General features: G+C 38.4%; 1 protein-coding gene across 3 annotated transcripts in view; it reads left to right on the forward strand.

Moving 5' to 3' along the window:
• The first annotated feature begins 4 nt into the window (after positions 1-4).
• Positions 5-19,267, forward strand: part of LOC121419942 (serine/arginine repetitive matrix protein 1-like) — a 47,817-nt gene continuing 28,554 nt past the window's right edge. For 2 of the 3 annotated variants that reach the window (XM_041614429.1, XM_041614432.1), the window contains exons 1-2: positions 1,382-2,025; positions 17,071-17,227. The gene's annotated coding sequence lies outside the window, so the exon portion shown is untranslated. Of the gene's footprint in view, positions 42-1,381; positions 2,026-17,070; positions 17,228-19,267 lie in introns of those variants that run through there. The other variant, XM_041614430.1, reaches the window with a different exon arrangement.

Genomic DNA, 19,267 nt, shown 5'->3' on the forward strand with positions numbered 1-19,267 from the left:
AACCCTTGCGATCTGACAAAAGAAAAAAAATATCAAACATGGTGAGTCATATTTCTCTGTTTTTCGAAATCTTTATAACCTTTCAAAAACCTACTTTCTTCTGAACTTATATATTTCGTAATTGATATAACATAACTTTTTTTATTACATCTGCATCAAAGGTCACTGTGTATTGTTTTCGAGCTCTTATTGAATTGATTATCCTTGTTAATTCCTTTTCTGAATCCTAATCGCCTTTTTTATTTTCCTGAAACGTATGCATGAATATGTATGTGTACACAGTTACTCAAACTTCATATTGGGGATAAATTCAAGTCATAATGAAATAGATATTTAATTCAGTTAGAAATCCATTTTATTCCCGAATTTACCTTGGGTCTTAAAATTTGATTGTGGATACACAAAATTAATGTGAATGTTTTCAATTTGATAATTCTGTCAAACCATATGAATGCATGCACATAATTGAATACTCTGTTTTGTTAATCAGAATGTCACCAGTGTCAGTGTGACAAATCAACCTTGGGGTGTTAATTGAAGTGGCTCCAAAGTATTCCCGTAATTTCAATTTTTGTTTAATACAAGCAAGGACATAGTCATTCATAGTATAATTATCTGAATTCGCTTACAAATCCGATATCTATAAATTTGATCGCTACCGGCTTTTGTGTTTTCTTGATAATCATTCTTTTTTTAATTATATTTTGGAGTAGGGACTAAAACAGTGCATGTTGTCTGTTTTAATATTAAAATAGTTTTTATATCCTTTTGCTTTTTTTACAATTCAGTTGTTAGGAGTGTGTCTGTTAATCGCAAATTAAAAACGCAATTAGTTAGAGTCTATGTTTTTAATATTAATCCGAAATCCACAAACGTGGAGCGGGAGCTTCTAACATGTCCACAACTTTTATTTTATCCAATACCTGATTTTTTTTCTTGTTAATATAACATTCGTATTTCTCGCTGCACTTTCATTCTATTTTATTTCATTGTTAATTTATTATTCATATGAAATTTCCCAGAATGGAAATTAAAACCGTCCTTCAATTCGACAAGTGCTCAGTAATACTGAGTCGGTATTTACTGAACCTACTGAAGGCCGTCAACTATAAACTGATTATCGAACATCCTTCATCGAATGACTGAAAATGAAAGAAGAAAACAATAAAAAAACGCCACATGGTATAATTTGTTTCTTTTCTCTGAAATTGAGTTCATTTTACGAGTATAATATGTTTTCCATCAGGTTTTTAATTTTAATTTTCATTAGTTAGTGCTACATGTATACTTGGAACCAAAACCAATAATGTTCCTTTTTGTCTGTCCTCGTTTACCTGTCATACATGTACATTCACTATACGACAGACGCATAAGGTTATAGCTAATACCTTTGTCAGTATCCTTTCACATTATTGGATGTAACTAATTTGATTTTCCCCTCGTATTAAGAAAAGTTTAATGCGTTTCAGTTTCCTTCGCCATATTTTGTTTTGAGGAGTTCCCAGTTCTATTGTGATTGGGTGGTGCCTTCGAAATGTCAATGGAACTCTTTTAATTGAAGACGTCGCATGTTACGTTCTTCGTGACTGACCGACCTTCGCCGTTTATCCTTCGTCCCCAGTTCGGGTATAGTCGTATCGATTATTCGATGATTACCATTTCACGTGGGTAATTAGTTTGAATGGTTCTTTAGGCATCCAGTCAACTGTCGGTGTGTGTGATCTGTAAGTTGTGTCAGTGAACCCGTAATGTTTGAGAGTGGTACAATAATGGCAGAAAACAAGTATTTGGATTTTCCTCATTCGGATGTGCCTGTGTTTGCGGTGATTAAAAATTCATCATGGATGTTTCGTTCCTGGTAACCTAGTATCAACAAAGTATTCCTTGAACATGTTGAAGTTGCAATGTGTGTCCAGTCTAGGGCAAGGTTTCAGGAATAGCGAACAGCCTTTGACTATTTGGAGTCAGTTTCGCCTCTAACTCAGGAGTCTGGTGTTGGTTGGCCTGGATTTGACTCCCAGATTGGTATGTTTTGTCATTTCATTTATTCACATTTTCAGGGTTTATTGAATATCCTCAGTTTTCATCAACATTTCAGTACAATCAATGTCATTTTATCGATCTTACCTCGCGCGAGAAGGAAAGAAACATTAGCCGTAAAGGCCATTTCGAAATTGCCATTTATTCAAGAATGATCCTTTCACAACCCATCGACTTCTTTTCACCGATATATCCCTACAGACAATCGGGATAAAATGGGACATCAAGCTGGCTTTTGATAAGTGGGCCGCGATCTCAACTGCAGGGGCGTCTGCCATTGGGGTCACCGCCCTGCCCCAACAATGTGACCTATTCACGATCCTGCCACTTGTCCGGGGTAGACAAAGGTGCGACTGATGTTCGGAGAAAAACCCCAATCTTGCATTCCAACCCCATAACCTCACCTATGGGCAAAGTCTTCGGAATCAGACCCTTTTATGAGATCCCAGTACATCATTAGCTGTGGCGTGCAGAATTTTATAAGACGAACATGGAACAGGGATGACTTCGTGGATGAAGGCGTCTTTGGCGTCGATGGTGGACAAAGATCCCACTTGTCAGGTTGTGTATACTGCATGCAAGACTTAAGACAAGACTCGACTGATTGGTGACCAATGCCGTTCTATTAAAAAAAAGGCATCTATCGATCGGATCACTGTGAAATCCTAGTTTTTGCGAGAAAATGAGACATATACCGCGTTCAAATTCATTGGAGGAACTGGTATACCCCAGTATACGATACCCCATTTATAGTCCGGGATAGTGTGTCAAAGAGTGAGCTTGTGAGTCTTTTGGGGGTCTGTTTCCCCAGACTATTTTGGTCAACGATCAAACAGAGATCGAACTCTTTCGTTTTCGATGTGATCCCTGATATGATTATTTCAACAATCTCCGTAAAAGTTGAGGACACAAAGCCCTGTCCTCTAAATCCTTCTTTTCTTTTCAATGACGCCTCTCCCTTGCTTCTCTGTACACCCCATTGTATAGTGTAATTGTGAATAGCTGGAGACGTTTAATTGAATAGACTCGTTCCTGGGCGGTCGAACGTCTCTTTCTCCTTGCAGATTGGAAATTGTGACGGTAATGGGCGACAAAGCCACAAAGAAAGACCAAGAAACAATGGTCCTATTCTGTACATGAAATGCCTCCCTACCAAATCTTTGGTTTTGATTTTCAATTGAAAGATTAGGCGCCTGTCACTTTGTTTAGTGTGTGTGCGCCGCTATGTAACGTCGGAGTTTCCCCTCGGATGTCTTCACAATGTTTACTTTTTGGATCGTGTAGGCCTAAACATTTGATTTTTTCTTTTATTCATCTCTTATTTATTTATGTATTTAATTCTGTATTTTTTTACATTTCCTATATTATTTAGTTATGTATATTTTATTAGGCCCTATGCGGGCTTCTGCTCGAGTTTATTTTCGATTAATTTGCTGTACACAGTTATCAGTACAATCAAGGAGGTTTAAGCGGGTGTAGATATCCATGGTTGGAAACCATTAGGCTTATGCTTATTTTCCCCTAATATGGGGACGTCCCCACTCTGCAAGTTGGGCTTACAAAATGGACGTTGAGAGATGGTCAACAAGTTTTTCTGTTGATGGACCCGTTATGCAACTCAGTTATTTCAATACGTCTGTCAATTGTCATGATGTTGAGTCTCATAAAATATTATGGAAATAGATTAAAGTGATCGGTTAACATTGGTTTGACTTTTAAAAAATCTGAGGTAGAAGGTCACACTTGTCACCTGTGTCTGTGATATGTTACAAAAATGAAGCCCAGAAAAAATTGCGTTTGAAAACAATTATTTAGTGCTTCAAAGATTGAAATATAAAGTGACCGGAAACACTATCTTAATTTCATCCCATACACTTATGTGTAGTATTTAGGCGTCTAGCTATAAGACACCTATTTACAAAATCAGGGTTTGCCTTGTAGTTTTACCTTTTCATTCTCAATAATGGTTGTTTTCAGGGTTTATTAGTTCTAATACATGCACTTGCACACATGTTTCATCTTGGTTTGAGAATTTTTTAAATCGACTGCTCACAAAGTTAAACAATACCTTTAATCTCTGGCTGTGGAATGGGCATGGTGTGACCCTCGGTCTATTCTGCTGCGCAAACCCGTCACTCGAGTTGTAGGACCCCAAGGAAGAACAGCAGTATTTTGTAAATACAGCTGAATTGGGTGATCCTCCGTTATTGTATGTATCTCTCTTGTATATTGTATATTTTTTTAAATCTGGTTTCGGAAATAAAAACAAACAACAAACAAGGGTCTGAATTGCAGCCTACTCATGCCTTGTGTACTGAATGCCTTGAAACAGCAAGTTTTGTATGTGCTAGTCTTTGCGTGGAAACACACTGGTTGATCAAAGTTTCCATCATGGACTGTGTCTGCAGACTACCCTCGGCCCGACACTTTGATGGCATTTTTTGATTTCCCGGAAACCCACTCTCAATAGATAATGTCAGGGATTAGCACAGATACCTGGCAATCAGAAGGTTTCTACTATTATATGGGTGGGGGTTGGGGAGAGGCTGTCATGCTGGCTTCACGTTAGGAGGAACAAATATTGCCTGCATACATCAGGCAGGCCTACAAAATGTTTTTTTTTTTGGGGGGGGGGTGGGGTCTGCGAGGCCGAGGGGTGCTGAAAGTTGTTGACGTACTGTCTAAGGCAGGAATATGATTTTTGTATTGAAAATAGGATATTTTTAGAGAAAATAGTAGGATTTTTGGTCCAATTAGGTTGGAAACTCTGGGCATCTCCCTACGTATACTTTCCACATTATTCGATCTTTTCTGGCTCCTCCACCGGGTTTCCGATAATATGAGCCGATGATTGATGTAATCATCGATAAGCGATCTTTTGAAATTATGCACCTGCACGGGAAATCCCCTTTCATCTTCTTCTCAATGTTTCATGGCATCGGAACTTGTGGAACCTCTCCAGGTAGGTACCCGTTACACAAAGCCTTGCGACGAATAGCAAACATGAAAGAACACTTCTGATTGGTTATGCGCGTGCAACAAAGATCTTGATTGGTCGGTTCATTGATCGCTAATCTTTGCGTTACGGTCCCCAGGTACCTTCATTCGCTTCGTTCCAAACTCGATCCATCACCAGGGAGCTGGTTTAAAGAGCTTCGAGGCAAAATTAATGATAATGTGTTAAATAAGCGGATGACTTCATGAGACCAGACGTCAAAGAAAGGTAAATGGCCAATTCGTCGATTGTTAACCGGTCCACCCATCACATGGTCTATACACCTTCATCTGGTCTAATGCCATTCCGTCCCTCAACCATTTGGTCCAGCAATGACAATTTCGTCTCTTAACAACCATTTGTGCACCTCCTTTTTATTCATTTCGCCCAGTTAACACTTGGTCCAATTATATCGACATGTGAGTGGACGAATGGCAGTTATAGACCATTTGGATAGTGGGCGAACTGACGGTGGACCAAATGATAGCAGACCAGTTGGTAACTGGACGTATTGGCATTAGGCCAATTGGAAATATACCCAAATAGATGAGGTATTAGGGGTTCGGTTAACGATTTTTGTCATGCTTCTGATCGGAAAAAAAGTAAAACGAGATAGATTACCTCCCATTCAAGAAAAAAACAACAGCAGATGAACAACAACAGATGAACAAAAATTAAAACAGAACCGGTAATCGAAACTTCATGTTTCCAAACCTTCCTCATTAGCAGTGCGCCCTCTATCAGTGGGTTCTTATCATCGTGTCTGTCCGAGTCTTCGTACAGCCATGTAGGATCCACATGTGGTACAACTCGATGTTTTCTGCCTCACTCCTAACTGATTAATTAACTCTATGAATTATTATTTTCTCTAATAAATTTGCCTGTAAATTCATGTTGCTGTGTGATTTGATGTCAGTGCTTGTGATGTATTGATATCAAATATTTCTTGGGATCTAGTTTCTCCCCCCCCCCTGTTTTTTGAGGCAAGCTGCTGGAATGCACAAAGATGGCACGGCGCCATAGACTGCTAGTTTCATTCTCAGACCCCATTTTTTTATTGCCATCACCGTCAATCCTCCCTCATCACTATCGTTAAATCAACACCATTATTATCATTGACTCATCGTCGTCATATCATCATCATTATGGCGATTAATTGATGTTTAAATTTTTGTGAAGTATAATTAAAGATGTTCAAAAGTCTTGAGTAATGATGAATTGCAACCCCCACAGAGTCACATAACAATGAATAAGGGGGGGGGGGGAGACCTGAAAATTGATGCATCATATTGTATTAATCCACAAAATGTTTTATCATTGTCCTTTGAATTCAATGATTGGTATTTTGATATCGTATATATCTATATAGACCTAAACATCATAATTGGTTGTTTATTTGATGGCCCCTCCCTTTTGTAAAGAGAGGGAGAGAGAGAGGGGGGGGGGGGGTAAACGGAAGCATCCACCGTGATGCCAAGCAAGTTCATGTTCGAAATGCGATCATAATGAAGAATGGATCGAAGTCCCGAAGCAAATATATATATAAAAAGCTAGTTCCTTAGCAACTTGAAACCGAAACTATAACAAGTCTCGTCGCTCGCCACAAACAGGGAAGTATTTACTCACAACGCCATGAAGTTTTCCCGCGAAAACTCGGTCATTTCGTCCTATCCGCAGACCGCAGGTTTCCGAGTAACCTCAGACTCAGTCACGTGACTCATTTGCTATATTTTTTGTTAATTAGTCTGCCTTCGACCAGACGATGAAATGGCAAAGTCATACACAGTCATTTGGAGCAAGTCTAACTTTATTTTTAATTCTTTTTTTTGCATTTTTTGTTTATATCGGACCTGGTTATTGAATGAGGTAATATGCATGGATTTGGCGGGAATAGCAGTCAATGCATTTGGAAGAAAGGGTGTCGTATTTCTTTTAGGGATGGGGATTGTTTGGAACCTGTCGGAAACACCAGGTACTCGATCGGTGATTCGGTGTCCACGGGAAGGGGGGGGGGGGGGGGGGGGGACGGATCTAAGGGCCATTTCCCCTACTTGTGTTCATGTTATATTACACTTTGTACCGAAACGAACCCAAAACAGTAATGAGTTAATGCCAACTTACCAAGGAGTTACTGAATTAACGAGTGTGCCTTTTAAACTAACATTTTTTAGGGGGGGGGGGCGCTGTACCCCCTTATTTATTCGCCGTATGTGCGCTCTGCACCCTTCACGCTATATGGGGTGTGGTAGATTGGTCCAAATCAAACCCAAATTGCGATAGATTTTAAATTCAAATTGATATCAATGACAATTTTAGTTAGAATTGATGAAGACTGGGCCCAGTTTGAATCTACAAAATAGATTGATCACTGAAAAGCGCTGCTCCTTATTGACTGCGAAGACGCAACAGAAACCTTCGTTACAGCTCAAGTGAATTAGGTTAAGTTTGCCGAAGGGGAAGTTTTCGTTGTCCCTTGATCCGGGAGTAATTTCCAGGGATCGGAGTTATCCCTCTATCCATCCCCTGCACGCTTCCGATAGGAATCCCTTACTCATGGTAAATAGCCACTTGGGCTACTCCCGTTTCGTCTACTCTCCGTCCCGTCTCATCCCATTCCGAGTTCGTCTACTAACCGTTTGGTCTAATTTGATTTAGCCATGGTCTAATAATGTCTCTACTTGCCAACATCTCGTGGCAATGCAGCAGCAAGATTCATAAATATTGCTGTATGAATTTTACGCGGATCTACATGCATGCCTGATTGACGTAGGTTACTATTTTTTTTCCCACTGTAGTTATACACATTTCGTCTAATATCCACTTGGTCCAACACCACGTAGCCTATATTGTTAAATCAACTGTTTATGAACCATATTTTCAGTCGACAAAGTAAACAATATAAACAGACGAAGTGGAAATTAAACTACCTGATTTTTAAGTTTAGACATTAGTCGCATATCAATTTCTTATTGATAATATACCTAATGTAACCTAAATCACATTTTCGTCTAAAAGCCAGTTGGTCCAATAGCCATTTTGTCCATATACCATTTTGGTCTAATTAGACTCAGTGTTAATACGGCAAAATGAATGAAAATATAACGAATATTACACCAACTGGTTATGAGACGAAATGGTCATAGACCAACTGGTGATTCAACGAAGTGGTGATTGGCCCAAAATGGTTGGTAGACGAAATATTGATGGACGGAATGGCATTAGACGAAATGAAGGTAGACCATGTGGCGAGTGGACGAATTGGCAATTTACCTTCCTACCCACAGTCAAGTTACCCTTTACATTTTCAAACTCCATTACAGTGGGTTGCTAGGTGAAAGCGTTCAGAAAACTTGAAAAATTTTGCACTTTTTGAAAGGGGTCAATGGCTAAATATTTATTTCGAAATGACGAAATTCAGAGATAAACCATTCTTTGAACAATCTTTGAAAATATATAGGACCTACATGTACATTGAGATTAAATGTAAAAAAAAGAAATGAAATGAATTGAATTGATCGGGCTCCGAAATAAAGAATGCTGAAATCAATGATTCGATGGAATTCAGTCTATATTGCATCCTTTCCTCATGCTTTTAAACTTTTCGTTCACTCTCCATATTTTAACACAATCAAAATTCTCAGTCAGAAGATGGGATTGTATTGTATCAAACGCGAGAGGGCGTAAGTCAGATATTGACACTACAGACATTTTGGGGAAGCTGAGAGCATTCACGTTGCTTCACATAGAAATCTATTCTTTATAATGCGCTTCGTGCGCGCACCTTTTCTTTATTTTGTCGATTTTTTCCCCGAGAGTTCTCAACTATTATTAAAATCTCCAGAATTCTCTGCTGGTGCTTTCAACTCAAGACAGCAAATATATACTGTTTTCACATACATGTAGGCCAGCGGATAGGCAGCTCTCGGTGTTAACCGTGTTAAATTATTTTCATGCTACAGTTAAAATGATATCTCCACATAGTCCACAGTCTGTCTACAATGTGAAAATTTTGTGAACGTACTTTGAACAAACTTTGAAAATAACAGATGGACACACTCAGTCTGAGCACAGTATGAGCACACCCTCAACGTACTATGGACACACTTTAAACACACTGTGATCTCTACTTTAAACGATGGATAGTAGATCCATGTTTGAACATGCACCGTGAAAACACTATTTACACACTTTGAACACACTTCGAGTTGTGGACACACTTTGATCAGACCATCACCACAGTGTAAACACATTTTGAACACACTTTAAGCACACTGTGAACACATTGTGGACACTTATCACACTGTGGACATTCCCTGAGCTCCGTGTGACACTGTGAAACCAGCGAAACATTGTGAACACACATTAAGTTGTGAACACACCTTGAACACACCATGAGTATAATATGAACACATTTTGAACACACTTTAAGCACACTGTGAACATACCCTGAACACATTGTAGACATAATTTACTTACACTTAGGACATATTGTGAGCACTGTGTGACACTGTGGAACTAGCGAAACATTGTGAACACACTTCAAGTTGTGAACACACCTTGAACACAATATGAACACATTTTGAACACACTTTAAGCATGCTGTGAACACACCCTGAACACATTGTATACATAATGTAATCCTAGTTTGGACGTAATGTGAGCATTGTGTGAAGCTAGCGAAATATCGTGAACACGTTTCAAGTGAATACACCTTAAACACACCATGAACACAATATATACACACTTTAAGCACACTGTGAACACACCCTGAACACATTGTAGACGTAATGTGTGACATTGTGTGAAAACTGCGAGGTTCACCCGTTCTCTCTTATTCTTCATATCAATAATGCCGACTTATCTATCTATATATCCATCTGTATCTATCTATCTGTATATCTATATATCTATCCATCTATCTTTATTATACTATATCTATATCTATCTATGTATCCATATATCCATCCATCTATATCTATCTGTGTATGTGTGCATCTATCTATCTATCTATCTATCTATCTGTCTGTCTGTCTATCTATCTATCTGTCTATCTCTCGACCTATCTATCTATCCATCTATCTATATCTGTTATGTACATCTACATGTATACACCTGTCTCTACGTCGCTATCCTTATGCACCACTGTGCGCGATTAGTCTGCTCTGCAAACCCTTCCCCCGAGTTAAGGGCCTGAATGTACAGCCTACTCTTGCCTTGTGTACTGAAGGCCCACAGCAAGTTTTGTGTGTGCTAGTCTTTGTGTGGAGACAGCTTGCCGACCAAAGTATCAATCAGTGTCTGTGCCTGCAGACTAGTGCGCAATATCGAGATGAAGAAGGAGGTGAGCAGAATAAGAAACGTAAACGGAAGTTCATTGGGAAACATTGACTGGCCATGGAAAATATTAAGTGACATAAGAAATGGAATGGTTTTGAAGAAGGGCAGAGAACGAACTTCTTATGCAAAACGATCGATCGTGAAAGGGTTGTAGCGCTCACCTAGATTCATGACAAAGGGTATGAAAATATCCCCGGGCTCGAGGTCATGCGATAGCAATGATATCCAGGGAAAAAATGGCAAGGAATATCATACAAGAAGACAATTTCTATTTCATTATAAAGTGGTTTGCCTCCCTTTCAACCCTTGTCTGAAAATGATTTTATTTCACGCAGGCTCTCACTACACCGTAAAAAATGCGGTGTTAAAACTGACACCAATTGGTGTTAATAGAGGACGACACCCTGAGGTGTTAAAATTACACCCTGGAGATTAAACATATCATCAAAGAGTGTAAATGTAACAACAAAATGTGGTGTAATAACACCTATAGGTGTAAAACTAACACCACCGATTTAACACCGGTGTAAATAACTGGTGTGGTCCTCTATGTACACCGGTTAACACCACAGTTTTTGCTGTGTAGCATGACTAGGTCCCTCCTTGATGATGTCATTTCGATATAGATCCACAAGATAAAGATTATCTTGTATAATTAAATGTCAAGTCCAACACAGAACAAAAAACTGATGTGAATAAAAGAGAAGAATCATAGAAGAATAACACTGAAAAATTCATCAAAATCAGGGCGCCGTAACACAAAGGTTAGCGGTTAATCGCTTAATAAAATGACCAATCAAGATCCTCGTTGCATGCGCATTTCGCTACGTAGACTTACTATGAACCAATCAGAATTGTGCTTTGAAATTCGCGATCGATCCCTAACCTTTGTGTTACGGGCCCCAGATGTAAAATAAGAAAGTTATGAAATTGATATGCAAATGAGTTTGCCGTGCCATGCATATTGGGAATATCATAAGCCATAGTGAGTAGGAATCACTTTTAATCTTTTGAAATGAATTGTAAATAAAGGCTTCAATATGGGAATAAGTTATATTATTTTTATTTCTTGGGCGATTGCTTTTATGTTTTATGGAAGAGATGCGTCAGGGCAATGGGTGGGACTGGGAGTGTCGTGGATTAAGAACTAAAGCTCTTGGCAGTTTAGGAAGCGAGCGGACAATCCTCGATTTTCATATTGTCACAATTTGTGTCACTTGTATTGACTGGTCGAGATGACCCGAAGCAATGATTTCAAACTCGTGTTGGGTAAATACAATGTGCATTACTTGAATTTAGCAAAATGCGTTCATAAGTATCAAGTTCGCAATTTTTCACTTCCGCAGAATTGTGTCACAGAAAACAAATACAGTGCACAGAAAATCATCATCCCCGCCTTTTGACTGTGTTTCCGTTTTATCATATCGCACACACTGTAAAAACTGGTGCTAAAACTGACACCGGTTGGTGTTAATAGTAGACCACACCCTGAGGTGTTCAAATTACACCCTAGAGATTGAGCATAGCACCAAAGAGTGTAAATATAACAACCAAAGCTGTTGCAATAACACCCATAGGTGTTAAGCCAACACTGTCATTTTAACACCGGTGTAAATAACTGGTGCGGTCCTGTAAACGTACACCGGTTAACACCACAGTTTTTGCTGTGCACTGTTAAAAATAATTCGAACAACGCTGTGAATCGCACAGTAGTTGTTTAAGATTTTAAACACTTGTTTAAGATTTTAACAAAGTTTAAATTCAAATAACAGTTTAGTTGATCATTATTGCTAAGAAAGAGAACAAGTATATTAGTCCACGTTTGTGCGCTACTTTTTCTCTTTTTTTGGTTTTGATATTAGTTCATGTGCCCTCCCTACTATCCGGGAAGAAATTATCTTTGAGCATAATCTCAGCGGCAAAATGTTAGTTATTTTCTTCTTTTTCTCGAGTTGAATCATTTTAGCGAAATGTTAATTATTGTGTATAGTAACGCGGATTCTTTCTGAAGTCTTAAGCCGCTAAAGATCTGCAATTTTTCTCTTAAAAAAAATATGTCTAAGAATCGTATGCTCTAAAGCCTATTGAGCTGTTGATTCAATTTCAGTTTCACGCAAACTAAATGGGCCTTGAAGTAATGTCAATATTGGTACTCACAGGCATAGACACATACTTCAATTTTCATATATTCTCTGTCCAATAGCAGTGAAGCAACGGCTATTTTGCACTCCTGTTTTTAAAGAGCAATATTTCATAATGCTTGGTCGTGGAAAGTGAAAACAAGTCATAATCAAGGCATCATCAAGGTGAGGTAAATGGGTACCTGGCAGGAATTTATTCCTTGAAACGCAGCGCGCGTATCAGCCACTGCTAAAGCCAGGGTAATAATGCTGCATAATTATACTGTAGAGCGCTTAGAGGCTTCTGACAAAGTAAGTATTAAGCGCTATAATACAAGTATAAGTATTATTATCTTTTGGAATGCTGCTAAAAGAGCTAAATGAGCTAAATTGCCCTTTCGAGTACGATTGACATAATTATGTTTTATTATTTAAAGGTCAAGCCCACCTTAGAAAAGTGTTGATATTTGAAACAATAGAGAAAAATCAGACAAGCACAATGCTGAAAATTTCATCAAAATCGGATGTAAAATAAGAAAGTTATGACATTTCAAAGTTTCGCTTATTTTCAACAAAATAGTTATATGAACGAGCTAGTTACATCCAAATGAGAGAGTCGATGATGTCGCTCACTCACTATTTCTTTTGTTTTTTTATTGTTTGAATTATACAATATTTCAATTTTTACGAATTTGATGATTAGGACCTCCTTGCCTGAAGCACAAAATGGTAAAATAATTCCACATGGAATTCCACATGTTCAGGGAGCAATGAAGCTTAATTTTACATGACAATGACGAGAAATCAAATTATTTCATATTTCATAAAATAAAATACAAAATAAATAGTGAGTGATGTCATCACTTCCCTCATTTGCATACCGACCGAAATGTGCATATAACTGTTTTGTGAAATAAATCGAAACTTTAAAATGTCATAACTCCTATTTTACATCTGATTTTGATGAAATTTTCAGTGTTATGCTCACTAAGTTTTTGTTGGGACGGACTTGTCCTTTAATAAACTTTTCAAAAAATTATTAAAGTTTGGGTTTCCTTTTCATACGTAAGTTCCAAGTAATAATGCATATTACGTTTGCAAGTTATATGATTATCCAAAGCAACGTTTGCAATTTATATGATTATCCAAAGCAACGTGCGAGTAAGTCTATTTATTAACAAGTTAATAATTCAAAATTATTAAAGGTAAATATCAGTTGTGGTAACGATCCAAAATGAGTCTCAACAGAATCCAATGAAAATACCACAAAAGTGTGTGTATGTATAAATAAAAGATATGTGCCAAATAACTCTGGAAGAAAATGCGTAATTGCTGAGAAATGAGCAAAATAAGCTTGGAAATTCATCAAAATTTCGGGCATTTTTCGAAGCAATAATAATACACTGTCCCACCTGTGCTTTTCTGTGTTAGTGATCATCATAATTATCGATTTTGAGCTAAGACTTCATGATTTTACAAAGATATTTCGACACTAATGCACCAGAGCTGGATGTATTATAATATTTATGATATTTATTGATTTAAAAGACTTTCTCATTAAATAATTGTTTGCTGCAACTACTGTCTTTAATACTTACTATTGCATCCACCACCATTGTTCTGTCCCTGTCACGAAAACGCTTGATTTTGAAACCAACAAACCAATTGTTAGTGAGAATTCCCTGCTGAAACTGCCACCCCACTTGCGGTTCGTCTGCAAAAGGCCGCTACCGAGAACAATTAATTACTTCGGAAGCCTCGTCACCCATATAAAATCCATTTGATGATTTAGAATATTGAGGGTTTATGTATTACTGTAATGGCTTTTGCCCTTAATGACCCACAATGTAATGATAAAGAATATAAGTTATGAAAAAGAAAGATAACGTATTTATTCACCGATGAATCAAATGAATTTATAAGTTTTGGTAAACTTTTCTTGTTTCCATGTAGGAGTCCAGCTTACCAACTGTTTTCCTAGTATTATAATGTTCTCCCCTGTGCATTGTTTTGTACTTCGTGCTTGGAAAAAAAAACAGAAATAATATTGAAAGAGTAAGAAGGAATGTTGTCCATCTCATATTAACTGATGTATATAAAAGCAGTCCTATTTTTCTCTTTATTTTTTGGAAATTCCATAAAAAAAAATCCATTCAATTTCACGCAATGACGTATCGATGTATCATGTTCACGATAAAGAAAGAAAATGATTAGAAAGAATGAGTGAAAATAAGATATTTTCCTTCCAGATACTATGTCACAACAATAGCATTTCCTATTCGAAAGGTCAGCTTTTTTTCTCGCTCGCTTCACTCGTCAAGATATTTTTATTAAAGAAAATGGCAAAATACGGAATGTCTGGCCCCTTCATTTTTTTTACGCTTCTGAGTTGACGATTGGCTTTAGGCTATATGTAATTACATGGTAGTATATGTTCCACGATTCTGTTTAATTTTTTTATTCTTTTTTTAATATTTTGATTTTTTTATGGTTCATTAAAAAAATCATATATAATTGCATGGTAAAAGTTTAGTGAACTTCACCACAAAATGCACTCCTTTATTGAATGTAAAGAGCAAGGCTGCAGTGTTCATTCAGCACAGAGAAGCAAACTGTTTAATTACCCGACTATTAAAATTTAAAAATACATGTATGTGGCCGAACATGAACACCTTAAATGTGTTCATTTTTCTGGGGTTCACTAACTTGTGAGCACCACTGTTAAGGTGGATTTTGTTCAATTTTGAGCAAGTTTAGGAAATGAAAGGCTGTTTACTAAATTTCGTTCAATTTTGAGCTAGTCTAGGAAATGGAAGGCTGTTTAAAATTTGCTATTGTACTTCAATATATATGCAGATTATTTACAAATTGCTTCAGTGATTGATCACACCCATGGGCCAATGGGATAGATGGTGCTGTTCTCATAATCGCAATTCGACGTAAAGATATCCAAGTTTGCTAGTAATCCACGCTCACTGTAATTTGAATGGGAGACCCCGAGAGCAGCGAAGCGCTTCCAAGGGACGGCAGCAGACCATGGTGACCTCGGGGAGCACTCGGGACCGCAGTCATCCGTCGGCTCGCTCCCGCGTTTGAATTGCCATGGCAACACTTGCGCTAGGCTGACCTAAATTCTCAAATTAGCGCGACTTTTCCCGTTGATTTAGCCAGAAATGGGGGAATCGTGTGTCGCTGAGTATAGAAGGCAAAAATCATCACGCCGCTTTATTCTTAAGAAATAAAGGCCACTTTGAGAGGAAGGATTATAGGTTAGATTGTTTGGGAGCGCAATACATCTCGGTAACACGAGGGAGAGAGAAAGTGAGAGAGAGGGAGAGAGAGGGGAAGATAGAGAGAGTAACGGATTACCATTCCTCACGTCATAGAATCAACTTTAAACTTTAGGCTTGCGAACGATTTTAATTTATAAACAAACATGCGCAACCGATTTTGTTTGTGTTTTTCTATAAAGTTTAATGTCGCTAAAAAAACATTATCCGGCATGGTGTGGCTCTAGTCTACAAATGTAGACCCACATCTGCAGTGTGTACCTCAGCTGATTCAACGAGTCTGCATAGCAGACTAGGTCTACTGAGGCTGGCTCGCTTCGCTCGCCCTTTCAGGCTGGTTTGCTTCGCAAACCAGTAGCAGATCCCACCTCACGAGCCATTCAGAGTCTGTATAGCAGACTAGTGTGGCTCAGTGGTAAAGCACCTGCCTCATGAACGGGAGGTCGTGGGTTCGATCCCCGACCGTGTCATACCAAAAATAAATAATTAAAATGGAACATTATGTCAGATTGGAGAAGGGTGTTACCGTGTTATGTTATGTAGGGCCACTGGTAGTAGTCTCTAGGCACAGACTCACATTTGACACTCAACCAATAACAGGTGGGTGTTTCATAAAGCTGTTTGTAAGATAAGAACGACTGGTGATCCTTTCTTTTGGTAAATGGTATACACCATAAGCGATGGTTAAGCGCGTAAGAAAGGATCACCAGTCGCTCTTAAAGTCACTCTTAACTTATGAACAGCTTTATGAAACGGCCCCCAGGTCTAGGGTGAAGACTAGACTCCAAACAGTAAAGACTCGTGTCAAATGGTAGAGCCAGCCACAGTACATAGTGAATCTAGTCTCCCTACTTCAGACCCTGCATTATGAACTATATGCGAATTGTGAAGACCAACGGTCTGTGTCTGCAGACTACCCTAGGAGAGCAGTATTGTAACTGAAGTGGCTACCCTTTGATAAATAAAACGTAATTGTTATTATTTTCTATATTCTGTTAGGGTTAAGCTTAGGCCTGGTGTTTTTAGAGCCCTTGTGAGTTATGTACCCGCCGGATTGCCTTCTGGGCAAGTTCCTTAAACTGCGGGTGAACAGGGCATTAAGATCAGGCACCAGTCCCGTAGATATATTTTAAGTGTTGTTTAATGTAATTATTATTAGTAGTAGTTACTTATTGTAAAGCGCTTTGATCATATTTTTGGTAAAGCGCTATATAAGTACCTGTTATGTTTGTATGTATTTAACCACCACTCATTATGATATCCATCATTTCCCTCATAACGATTACAGATCACAGAGAGTTGATGAAGAGTCTACCTCATCGAATCTGCAAATCGTTGTCTTCCATTCCAGGCGTTTGTTTCGTAGGCCACACACCAAAGACTTCAGGGATGATAACAGACTTCCATTAAAAACGGCTGGAACTACTCCTATATCACCCGTCCAAGTAAGAGAATAATTATTTATATATGTCGTCACATACTTACATTCTTAATAATCAAATTGGGCGTCTTTGCATCCTACATTTCAAATTTTATTATACCCCTAATAAAAAAAGGATGGGGAGGGGGAGTGAGGATTTATCTGTATTAAAGTTATTTTTCTTCGAGCGTTTATATTATTTTCAATGGCCTTTCACTTGTTCTGAATTAAAATGTGCCGATATTGGATTGATAAATATCAAAATCGTGTTGTTTAATAAAGTTATGAATATCTTCTAGTTTGTGAATTATGGGACAGCTGACTTTTCATAGTTACGAATAATACGAGCCAATAGCATCTTAAAGGACTTCAGCTACTCAAAGCAAAGGTCGGACAATGGACTCTCGCAAACTAGAGATGCTCTACAGGCTTCAGAAGATAATTCTTCCACCAGGGGATATATACGGGGGCGTTTAACAATGCAGACCATTTGGACCATTCCAGTATGATTTTACTCTTGAAAAAAAGTCACGGTCGTTTTCATAAAATTCTCCATCACGACCGGTGGTGAATTCCAACGAAGGTTGTCCATATGACATCCACAGCAGGTGATCGAACATTCGCTCCGGCGATGATAATATATGAACTCGCTGAATGTTGGTGTGGTGTTTTTTTTTTTGCCCACGGATTGAATGCGTCGAGGCTCACGTGTAGGTCATGGCAAGAGCCGAGGTTTACGATTGGTGCAATTTCATGAAATGGTATATGGTGAATGTGTTTTAAATCAGGTTAGCGTATCTCAATGAACTGCATCATTCGACCAGCTACAACTGAAAGCCAAAGCCAGCACATAGACAGCAATAATAAAGATCGACACAAACACATTAAAAAAATATACACATAAATCGGAAGAAGGGGGGGGGGGGTGAACTGGGACCCGTTTCATAAAGCTGTTCGTAAGTTACGAATGACTTTACGCACGGCTGGTGATCCTGTTTTGTGCTAAATGCTACATCACTGTGTATCTGATTCAGTGCCTAAGAACAGGTTCCAGTCGTGCGTTAAGTTGTGCGTAACTTAACGAACAGCTTAATGAAGCACCAACCAGTCTTGAAATTGACTCACAACTGTTATCTTTGTTAGATGTGTACATAGTAAAAGAAAAAACTCTTTGAAGTTTCATACAATGGGTGATTTCAAGTCTGGTGTTGGTGTTGGTGTTAGTGTTGGAATTTGGATTGCTTCCCAAACTTATTCTAAATTTGTAGAACTAGTCCAGATCACATTATTGACATCTCAACAACCAGTGAGTGACTTTTCAGAAGCATATTCATTCTATATGTTTGGTGTTATACTCCTGTAAAAATTGACCTAACACCAACACCATAAGGTCAACACTGAACTTGAACTCACCCAATGCAGTTTATGCAAGAACTTTTGAAAATTAAGAATTAACAAACTTTATTGCTGAAGATTTTTAAACAATTGTTTAAACTGTTTAAACAACTATGATTCCTACAGTAAGCCGCGTTGCGTAACAAAATTAAAACAGCGTTTTTACGGTGCTTAGACTGCAGAAGTTGCGGTCAAAGTGACTGACTTGTCACGTGCCCTGTTTGCTTAAATGCATTAAGTAGGGCTTCGGAGTATAAGGCTTTGAATCCATTCACTAATGACAATGATTAATCCAGATCATTGTTGTATTGGGCACTTCCGACCAGGGGGGCGTTTCATCAATATTTTCGTCCGACAAGTTGTCAGATCTGACAACTTTCCTGGATTCTGATTGGTTAAGAAACACTGTTACTATAGTAACTGTCGGATAAAACGTCTGACAAGTCCTTTCATGAAACGCTCCCCAGGAGGTGTTTCACAAAGATTTGGACAGGGGGCAATTTGGGTTCATTAAGTATTTGAGGTAGTCTGCTGTGTAAACCCTTCCCTCGAGTTTAGGGTCTGAATGTGCAGCCTATAAATGCCTTGTGTACTGAGGGCCCTCTGCAAGTTTTAAATGTGCTAGTCTTTGCATGGAGACCCACTCGTTGATTGAAGATTCAATCAGGGT

This window comes from Lytechinus variegatus, chromosome 8, assembly GCF_018143015.1.
Source record: "Lytechinus variegatus isolate NC3 chromosome 8, Lvar_3.0, whole genome shotgun sequence".
Lineage (NCBI taxonomy): Eukaryota > Metazoa > Echinodermata > Echinoidea > Temnopleuroida > Toxopneustidae > Lytechinus > Lytechinus variegatus.